The sequence below is a fragment of the Cataglyphis hispanica genome, chromosome 17 (assembly GCF_021464435.1).
Source record: "Cataglyphis hispanica isolate Lineage 1 chromosome 17, ULB_Chis1_1.0, whole genome shotgun sequence".
NCBI classification, from domain to species: domain Eukaryota; kingdom Metazoa; phylum Arthropoda; class Insecta; order Hymenoptera; family Formicidae; genus Cataglyphis; species Cataglyphis hispanica.
In genome coordinates this window covers 3046276-3057493 of record NC_065970.1, presented here as the reverse complement: position 1 = coordinate 3057493, position 11218 = coordinate 3046276, and the positions used below count along the sequence as shown (strand labels likewise).

General features: G+C 36.2%; 1 protein-coding gene across 3 annotated transcripts in view; it reads left to right on the top strand.

Moving 5' to 3' along the window:
- The first annotated feature begins 553 nt into the window (after positions 1-553).
- Positions 554-11218, top strand: part of LOC126855841 (longitudinals lacking protein, isoforms H/M/V-like) — a 69540-nt gene continuing 58875 nt past the window's right edge. For 2 of the 3 annotated variants that reach the window (XM_050603851.1, XM_050603849.1), the window contains exon 1: positions 554-1472. The gene's annotated coding sequence lies outside the window, so the exon portion shown is untranslated. The remainder of the gene's footprint in view (positions 1473-11218) is intronic. The other variant, XM_050603852.1, reaches the window with a different exon arrangement.

Genomic DNA, 11218 nt, shown 5'->3' with positions numbered 1-11218 from the left:
TACGTTTACACGTCACCCTTAATTCAAGTTTAACAATTCATAGTTCTAAAATTGGCCAATCACGATCATTGGATTTTTCAGAAGAATAGTCATGATTGGTCAGTTTCAAAACTATGGATGTTATTAAAACCAATTAAGCGTGACATATAAACGTAGTCAATATTTCTAAAAATGTTATGAGGGAGAGTACCAACAATTAAACAGGAAATAATTTCATTGACGTCTTAGTGAAGTGCCGCGCGTTTCACGTATTTCAATTATTCGTATTTTTTCTTTAATATTCTTTTAAAATATGTGATTCTTCTGCAACTACATATTTCTAGAAAGTAATCGCGAGATTGTAAAAATATTGCTCAAGCTTCGCTATCTTATCCTTATTCGTATCGCTTTTTCAAAGGCTTTTTGGCGACGGTTTTTTTCTCGGAAGAGACGCGCTCGCTTCTGTTCTCGGAAGAGATATTCGACGACGTTCCCCCTCCCCACCTATCCAACCAGCCTAAATTTTCCGTAATCCTGCCAGTCTCCTCGCGTTAACGCTAGTATGAGAGTGAATTACGCTCTTTCCGTGTTTCGCGCGTCTTATCTGTAACAAGTATATTGTGTAAATTAATATCGGGAGTGCCGATCAAACAACGGGCGATTATTCTAGTTCGTCTATTAATCAGAGCGATCGTGATTAAAGCATCTTTCGATATTAAAACGACGAAATTCTTTCGTATTTCTCGCATCTTTTTATCTGTCAAAAATGAATTTCGCGTGCGAGCGAATTTATCCATATCGAGGTGCAATTTATAATATTGATATATCGATTGAACTCCATTATCGATTAATAGGTTTTTCAATGTATTGAAAAGTACCGAAATAATCTACTTGTGCCGCCATATATAGTGTAATGACGTCACGCTTTAATGGTGGCGCGCGAGATGTGTAACTACTAGTGCTCTGAATTGCGTCGCGATTCGTTATTTAAACTTATCGTATTCTTACGCATTTTACTCAACGATAATTCTTGTTGTATTATCGTTTCGCTATGAAAATCAATCGAGAGTTTATAAGAAAGCGTCGCTCGAGCCGCTTATTTACTTTTGTTCACATTCCGAAGGTTTTGTTATGTTCAGTTTTTTGTTTACGCGCTCGAGACGTTCGGTAACGCGTACATACCTTCTCCCCACCCCTACTTAACCTTCCCAAATTTTTCGTAAATATATCAGTCTCTTTACGTTAGCGCGAGTACAAGGTCGCGTTACACTCGCTCCGTATTTTTCGCGTCTTTATACTCGTCGAAAGTGAAGTTTGCGTGCGAATGAGTGTCGGGAGTGTCGAATGGAACAACGGGCGATTATTTAAGTGCGTCGTTTATTAATCCAAACCAGAACTTTATACAATTGCGGAAGCAAAGGGACGAGAAGCAAAGAGGAACAGAACGATGAGGAGCAGAATAGAGTGGAGTGACGTTTGCGACGCATCGACTGGTGAGTCAATTTGTGAATTATTCCATTTACTTATATAATTGTCAATTTATTGACGATGCGTTCACATTATTTTCAAGATCATTTGGCTATAATAATTATATTTATACTTATGTTTCGTGACATTCATTAAGTCGCCCTCTCACATTTTAAAATCCTTCAATGAATAAAATACAAATGCTGAAATGTCTCAATATAAATGTAATTTAAACTCGTTATTTCAGTCTTTGGAATCGAACTCTTAAATTAAAATTTAAATCGAAAGAATTGTGCAGTTCTAGTGTCGACGCGATAGATAATCTTCAATAATCTGACAATTACTATTCTTGCATGCGTTTGCTTTTTAATCCATCTTGCATTATCTATGTTCTTTTTACGAGAAAAAGAGAGAGAGAGAGAGAGAGAGAGGGGTGCATTACTATTTTGTTCTTGGTATATTCCCTCTCTATTTATTTCATCTTCCTTTTTCCCTATTCGCGACGCGGCGGCGCGGCGCCGACGAATCGTCGAATAAATTTTTTATCGCTCTCGTCGGATGAGCCGGCTCTCTAACCCTTTGTATTCCCCCTCCCCCTCTCTTGCCCCGCGCCGCCCACTTCCTCCACCTCATCCGCGCTCGCCTCCGCGGGGTCATTTTCGAACGCGTCAAACGCTCCCGTGGGATAGTTCGTATTACGTTCGACACATCGAGATTCGTCGATTTGCCTCTTGGTGGTCGCTTTTCGACGTGTAACTGGCATTTACATCGCCTCGAGCGTTACACGGTAGTAACTACCTCTCTCATTCTCATTTTTGTCGGGAGTAAATGCGCGCACGGCCCTTTGCACTTTACTCCACGTGTAGCGAAAACTCGCGTTTGCTCGTGGTTAAAAGGCTCATCGCGCGAAAAGATATTGAAATAATGCCGCGCGCAAATTATGATCCTCCCCGGATTAATTATTCAATCCTCGTTTAATCGTCTGATAAATTTCAGAATCGTAAAGTAATTATCGTAGCGAGAACTGTAGGGGGGAGGGGGGGGGAGATCGATCTCGGTATATGTTTACTTAGCAATCCACGGATACGTGAATATCGTCCATTGATGCTCCCGGATAATCAGCGAACTCGTGCATCAACAATTTCCCTAATTTCGTCTTAGGCCGAGGTTCGCACGGTCTTCGGGCGCGATAATCCCTGGAAATTGGCGAGATGCAAGCCGGCATTTCCCCGCGGAAAAATCGAGCTTGCCGCGTATACACTGTGTGTACGATAGTTATGCATTTTCTTCCGTTCAAAAACTCCGTTTCCGATCATCGGTATTACATTGACAATTAATAATGATATCTATTCAATTATGATTACAACTAATTAAATAACGAAAATACTATTTTAATTTATTTATATAAATCTTGGCGAAAAACATTTTTTCGGCATTAACGATATAATTAAAATTATTTAGATATGAAAGCTAAATTTTTTTACATTTGTAATAAAATAATCAAATTATTTCTTTTTTATATTGTTGTATAATAATATCAGGCACATAATTAAAGACTTCAATAATTTATTGAAATCCTTCCTTTGCATGAGAAACCAAAAATTGGATACCCTTTTTTTTTTATTTTATTACATCTCTTTTTGATAATAAAAAGATTATTAAAGGCCATTAAATCTGCGATGTTGAATCACTCGTCAGTCTTTAAATTGAACTTTCGCCGCTTGTGCGGAAAGTGCGTAATTCCTGGAACACCGTATGTATACATGACGTACAAGCAGCACAGTGTATAGGTACACTGGAGATCTGTCGAAGTCGTTCTGCAGGCAGATATTTACAGAGGCGAGCAAATAGTTCCCGATCTCCCCATGCTTTTCTCGTGACTACTGTTTTCAGTTCGTGGTCGACTTCGATCGACCTTTGATCGATCGTGAATGCACGTTTAATCGAGCGTGCACAGAGTCACGCGAGAATGCACGCTTACCTCCCCCTAGCCTCTCTCTCTCTCTCTCTCTCTCTCTACTTATCTGTGAGAATTTTTTGTTGTCTTCGAGAGACAATATTTTATTTATATTTTTAAAGAGAAAAGTATACGTGTACATATATTATGTACATACACATATACAATGAATTACGAGAGCAAGCGCGCAGTAAGATACATATCTGACATCTATAATTATGTGTTACAAGTTTAGAAATTTTTTTTTTTTTTTTTTAAATTAAATAGACTTGAATTATTTTAAAGGCGTGAGTTAAAGTTAAAAAATTTCTTTATTTAAAGTTCGAGCACACGTTTAAAATTTGACAGAGTTAAAACTGTCCTGCTAAATTTGTCTTTAAAACATTATAATATATATTAAAACGGTTTCATAAAGAATTGTTCCGGTTATATTTTCAACTGAATAAATAAATTAAAAAATATATTTAATCGGTTTCTCTCTTTAAAACTTATATATATATATATATATATATATATATATATATATATATATATATTCGTCATATATAAAAAAAAAATTAAAATGCATCTCGCGTCCACGTCATATTATAATAATTTAATGTTGCACGATATATACATATATTCCAAACTTAGAGATTCTCGTGCTTGAAGATTTTGCGCCAAATTGAACGCCCAAGGCGAAGCAATCAGACGCGTTTAAAGACAATCTGCAGATCTGCGAGTCTTAGTGTCGATCGCTAGGTAGGCGACGGATCTGTTTGACGATACAATGTTCCGACATAAGGACAAAACTCTTTGAGTTGCGTTTGAATAGCTATTGCGTGCGTGTGATGCCGCGCAGCATCGTGCGTTCTCACAGAAAATATATGCATTTCTACATCTCGTTCATTTCGCGGTAGACAAGCTATTCACACAGAGATAAAAACATTTCTCTGTTTTGTTTCGCAAAAACATCGTGCGCGAATTAACTTTTTTACAAATGCGCGATCTTGGAACTTGAAATTTTGACATATCTGTATGCAAAAGGTGGTCCAAGTTTTTTTTTAATACAACCTTGAATTTTTCTACAATTCAACCAAAATATAGAATGTAGAAAAGATCATATATTATCATATGAATTTCTCTCTCGGAATTATACAGTTTTCAAAAAACTTTCTCTTCAAAGTTGCATAAAAAAATATTGCAGTGTGTACACACGTCACAAAATATAACTTTTATCTAGAGAATGAAAGATCTCGAAAAAAACAAAGCTTTGAAGAGAGATAAAAATATATAATTCCATTTTCTCAGAATATAAATTCACGCGATAGATGCTCTGAATTTATTTTTTGCCGAAAATCTATTTTTGTTCGTCGTCGTGAATTAATTGGTATCTCGATGTTACAAAATTGCCCGTGAGACACTTTATGCTCCTGATTACATCATTATAGACGCAGAAATTGTTTCTTCATATATTTTTGGTCCATGTTATTATCCGCAATCCTGTATCTTGATAATGGATTCGATGGGATCTTTTCAACAGGGCCCGTCCTTCTCGCAAACTCTTGCGTTCCGACAAACGCACGCGATTCGCGTGTTTTTGAAAAATTATCGCTCACCAAATGGGCCTGACGAGACGAACTGCCGGGCCGTTTCGCATAACGGCAATAAACGTCATCGTAAGGATCTGCGTGGCGCGTCCGCGCGTAAACGCGGAAAAAAAAGTCGCCAGAATGGCGCGACGTCAATTCTCCGACGCGGGAAACGACTTCCGGTCGAGGATAGGAGAACCTGATGAGTTAAATTTATGATAGAAACGTTTTTAAAATTAATAATACACGTTTTCACGTATCAAATATTACTCGATATATAAATGTGCATTTTTTTTAAATCAAACTTTTATTTTATATATCTTAAGACAAAGGATAGCGGATTTAAAATGATTCTAAATCTCTTGACAAAACATGCTACTTTCTTACATGAATATGTTTATAATATGTTTCGAATAGCGAAATTATGATTGCTAATGTCGTTAGACTTGACCTTAATTGGTTGCTGCTTGGTAGATCTCGAGGGTTTCGCTTTCTCCAATGGGCGTTCTAATCTCTTGCGTCAAAATTAATCATTCATATCAAAACATTTATAGCAACAACAGAATCTTTCTGTTTTTCTTTTCCTTTTATCCCCGATCCCAGCCACGGTAGCCAACGGGCAAATATTCCTTCTCACTGACGAGCCTACAATCTTCTCCGCTCGTGGTACGTAAGATGATGATAATTATTAGCCGGACAAAAAAGGTGCGCGGCGGTCGGGCATCCTGCATACAGGTCAATATAACGTTATTTTTGCGTTGTAAAACGCAGTAAAAACTGGACAATCTTTGGCGAAACCGCCTATAATCCTGTCGTTTTTCCACTATCTCTTCTCATCGTGTTCTCTCACGCTTCCTCTGAAACATCTTCACCTGATTTCCGCTCGTCACGTGCGTAACAATATCATCTCGCATAAAATAGATGAATTAAAAAGAATGGATTGTTTGTGTGCTCTTCTCGAGAGAAAACTTTTTTTGGTGATTTTGATATATTCTCTTGCAATTATTTTAGGCTTATTTTTAAGTTGATGATAGGATATCAGCTTCTTGAATAACGATATTAATATTTCAAGAAAAAATGCAAAAGAGAGAGAGAGAGAGAGAAGTAGATTTCTAATAAAAAGGTTTCTCAATAGAAATTTTACGTTTTATATCATTTTTTTATTAATTATCATTCATATTGTTATTTTTTAATATCTAAAATTTTTAAAATGCTAAACGAAACATGCTGTAACGAAATTAATACAAACAATAAAATAATACTCTGAAACATTATGATATTTTACGAAAAAAAAAAAAAAAAATAGTACTTTGGATAATATTAATCAGTAGAGTCAAATCATTTAATACATTAATTTGCATAGACGTGTTTATATAAAGATTCACAGAAATTAAAGATTTTTAATTTTTTACTTTAAAATCTTTAGATGATTTATTTCATTCTTATTTTATAAATATATATTCTTAAGAAAAATCGAAAGGATATCGTAAATTATGATGACCAAATAAGATGGTAAAAATTGATTCGAAAATTCCCCGTTAATACTTAATTACGACAGTGGCGCGATCATCGTCAGCAAATTTTCATGCTTACCATCTCAATGAGACCATAAAAAATGTATTTGTGCCGCTCTCACAAAACTAGGACTCCGTCGTGCGTCAAATTATTCAAGGTGCTCCGCATGAGGACCGACAATGGAGAAACTATTTTCATACTCCAATAGCTGCGTAATTGTATCCGTTCAAGTGCGCGATTCGGTGTCGGTTCAAGAACTGACTTGAGTTGGTTAAACCTAGGAATGCGACAACGGATATCGATTTTGATATGAAACATATTCGACATTAGTCGAAAATGTCAGTAATAATTAAATATCGGCTCGCTTAAAACAAATGCCAATTAATTATATTTCGCAAGCACTTGAATTAATGATATTAAATATTGCAAAAACTTTATTACATAAATATTGATATTATTAATGTCAAGTATACTTGATAGTCAATCGAATAAATAAGTAAGAATAAATTTTATAATGCACAGAATGTTTCTCTTGCTTTCTCTCTTTTGCATTTTCAATGGAGGATATGAACATATAAATTGCGCGATTGATTTTTCATTTTTTGATTAGATTTTTATAAATTATGCTAACGAAATCGTACTGTTTGAATAATTAGCAGGTAGAAAATTTGTATGCAATTTGTGCGTCATTGATCAGCAACCATGCCAATTGATTTCATATCGTGCTCCGTGAAGAAGATTCGAATCGGTCCGCATTAGTCATTTGGAAAATAGGCCGATTCATTCATTGAAGGTTACCGAATCGCGAGCGCCCGCAACGAATCGATTATTATGAAAAAGCCGATCGGACCGGTTTCGCGGTTCCGCAAAATTAAGAAAATTGCGGGATAGATCGACTACGCACGATAAAACATCTCGCAAATGAACCCAGAAAACTCGGAAGCCGATTGTAAGCCGATAGAAACACGTTCTGTTTTAATTTGTGTTAAAAATTATTCAAATATATTTTTTTTCTGCATTTATGTGAACAATTTTATTTTTAGTTTTATTTATTTAATTGCGCTTCTGGGACTAGTTAAAAAATATATGCAGCTCCAATAATGGAATAATTTTTTTATAAAGCTGCAATGCCGCGAATGAGAATGTAATTGTCTGGGGCGAGGATAAAGACGTCGTCGCAAATGCACGATACGAGAAAACGATGACCACCCATGGTCGAGCAAATCTTGCGTAACGATTGCGATCTGTCTTTTCAGTCTTTCTCGAAGGATAATCGAAAGCGTAATCGATCTTTACCGTTTGCCATCGAAGTCCGTCGATATATGTAGATTTATCACAGTATTTCAGTTCCAATAAGAAAGATTGTTATTATTTAATGACGTTTTAAGATTAAAAAAAAATTATTAAATCAATTAATTATATCTCTATTATATTTTTCCAACTGACATGATATTTATCGAAACAAGGACATTTGCCGAATTTTATGTTTGTGGAAACAATGTTATTTTCTTTAATGTACAATGAATCATAGATCGCCAAACGGTAAAGCTCTAAAGATAAAGCGAGTAGGACATAAATGCACTCGATTTGTCGATATAAGTATCGCCCGTCACCATCAACGAGACATTTCATGTGACACGGCAATGCGTGTTAGATAATCGTACGTATGATCGGCTTTGCGCTACATAGTTGATCACGTACACTCCGTTGGTGCCGGTTCAATGGCGCACAGCGAGACGATTTTTACGATTCGACCGTTTTCCTTTGGTCAAGGATTCGTATTGTTCAAGTACAAACGTAACTGTACAATCGTAAATTTTATTCTTACACATTAACTTCAATTACCGATATTTCAGAAAATATTTTGGTTATAAATGAAAAATGCGCTACAAAAAGCTTATGACGAGAGAGATACCTGGAAAAAAAAAAAGAACACGAAACATTTACACTATATTGTGTCAAAATGTAAACTAGCATATCTCTTTACATATTTCACGGTTTAAATTTAAAAAAAAAATTTGTTTTTTTTTTTTACTTTTGGATCTTTAATTTTAATTTTCCGGTAAGCACGCATTATATGAGGATTAACGAAAAAACAATTAACAAGGAAGCAAAGTGGGTAAACGAAATATAATAAATGACATGCATTTATGCGAAAAAGATTCGCGCGCTGTCGACGAAGAAAAACGATGCGTCTCTCTCTCTCTCTCTTTTTTTTTCACCCGCCCAAAACTACCCGTGAGCTTGCGGCAACTCGGGTATTTAACGGCGCGTTAAAAAAGTAATGCGGAAATATAATGGGAAACACAAAGGAAAGAAAGTTTCCGCGCTCGCTCGCTCGGGCTTCCAACAGCAGCGTGCCGCAGTTTTACTCCCCCGCTATTTGGTTTGGATAAAGAGCTACCTGTTTGTTTACGTTTCGCTTTCAGCCGTTTGTACTCTCTCTCGACGGTGCACCACGATGCAACGAACGTGTATATGTGCGCGCACGTGTTCGGCACATATATGTCCTTCTCTCTTCCTCTCTCTCTCTCTCTCTCTCTCTCTCTCTCTCTCCCTTCCTCCCTCTTTCGCCCTTCATCTTGCTGTTTCTATCTCTCTTTCGGTCACGGGAACATAGTTGTATTGTAAGCGATAAGCAGCCGCATATGCATACAATCACCGCGAGCGAGTGGATCCGTTTCGCAGACACTCGACGCAGTCCCGTATCGTAATCACTGTACAAAAAGAATAAAAAAATCACGTTATCGGAGAGGCTTTATTATTCTTGATGAAACTAGTGTACAAAAAAAAGAGTGAAAGAGAGTATACTTTATTCTGGGAAAACTGAAAAGTAGCAATTTTAGTACACAATTTTGATGTCATTGTGAGTATTGAATCATCACTGTATGAAATATATTATTTTTATTACAAAAAGAATTATGATTTGGATGAATCACACATTAATAAAATGAAATGATGTGATCTTAACAATCAAGTATGCAAGTTTACATGCACGTGTCTTATAATTTTGTTTATCGAATAACTGTTTAACACGCGCGACATAAAAACAGATTTTAATCCGGAACATTAATCGCCATAATATCGAGACGAATATTTATAGAGATACGAAACCCATGGTAGGAAAGTTCATCGACTAAATAGAAAATGTAACAAAGGGAGCGGAAAACTCTACGTGCGTTTTTCAATGAACGAGATAATAAAACGTGAAAATGAATGAACGCGAATTGTCGAATCGCATGCCGTTATCCAAAGAATAGAACGTACTATAAGAATTAACGGGGTGAAATGTACGTGTGTATGTACCTATGTGCCGTTAAAAAGAATCGCAATTGCATAGAATTCTATGGGTGTACTGGGTGAATAGTTTGGCTCCGTTTATCATTGGAAGGTATACAGTGTCATTTTGTAGCGTCATCGCATCGTAATGCATAATTTTGTTGACGCGTATCATGACAAAGAACATTGTTAAGAAAATGAGAAAGAGAATGTAACGATAACGTCGAACGTCGTCGTCTGATGACTGTTTTAAAAAATGTACGCATGCGTTTTTTCGATCGGTACAGAGAGTTCGTTTACAATAATCTTTAATCGCGAAAATGAGTTTCATACATGATAATTCATATATGACAGATCAGCTGATCTGTCAGTTGCAGACAATTCGTAACAGATTTTGTGATGTTTCTGGAAGACAATAGTCTTTTTTGAACGATTAACACGGGAAACACGTTCTAATGGAATAAAAACAACCTTTTTTATAATTGTTTTTTTTTTTGCGATCGTGAATATTTCAGAAACGTATCACGTTCTGCGAGAAACAGAAGAATCGGAAAGACGGATGCGTGTCAAGCGAGTTTTGCTCTATCGAATCGATCTCGCGCCCTTCGACACGTGACAAGTAGATACGTTAAAACAAACTAAAGTATAGAAACAGAGAATATTCTATTGTGATGATAGAATTCTGAAGGAGTTGCTTTAATCGTGAAGACAAAAATGTTTTTAATCAAATGAATAATGAAAAATCTTTTGCTACTGTTGTAACAGCATAACTTTCGATTTTTATTCGATCCGATTTTTTTATAACAAATATCTCGAAATACGAAAAAAAGGGTAAGAATTGGACGCTGGGCCTGAATCACCACGCCTGTAGGAGACTGACAAGAATTATTAGTGGGTGAAGGTAGCCAGTAGCTGAGCCGAGGATCAATACTAGGCAGACGTCCGTGCGATGTGGTGGAGTGCACTTCTACACGACTCTAGGCTAGGCTAGAGCTAGGAAAGGTTGGGATGGAGGGAGGTTGGGTAAGGTTGGATCGTGGGACGTCTACGTAGACTTGGGTCCCCATAAACCAAGCGCCGGCTGACTTGACAGTATCGCCATGGACGTTTTAGCTGGAAGAAAAAAAAAAGGAGAAATACTTTCGCCGCGTATCTCTCCAAGAGACGCATTCGATTTTAATCTTTGTAAAAAAAAAAAACTGCTTTAAATTTAATTTTTCAATTCAATTTCCCAAAAGTTGAATTTCAAGCTTTTGCATTTCTTTATATTTATAAATTCTTAAGCCAAAATTTTTTTACACTAAATTGCTCGTTTTTTTTTTTTTAAACGAAAATTTAGTGTATGGGGAATTGCAAATAATTGCGAATGCTATTTGAAACAATATCTAGAATCTACTTCGGAATAGTTTTTCGAGGTGTAGGCATATATCTAATTTCTGCATTTATCATA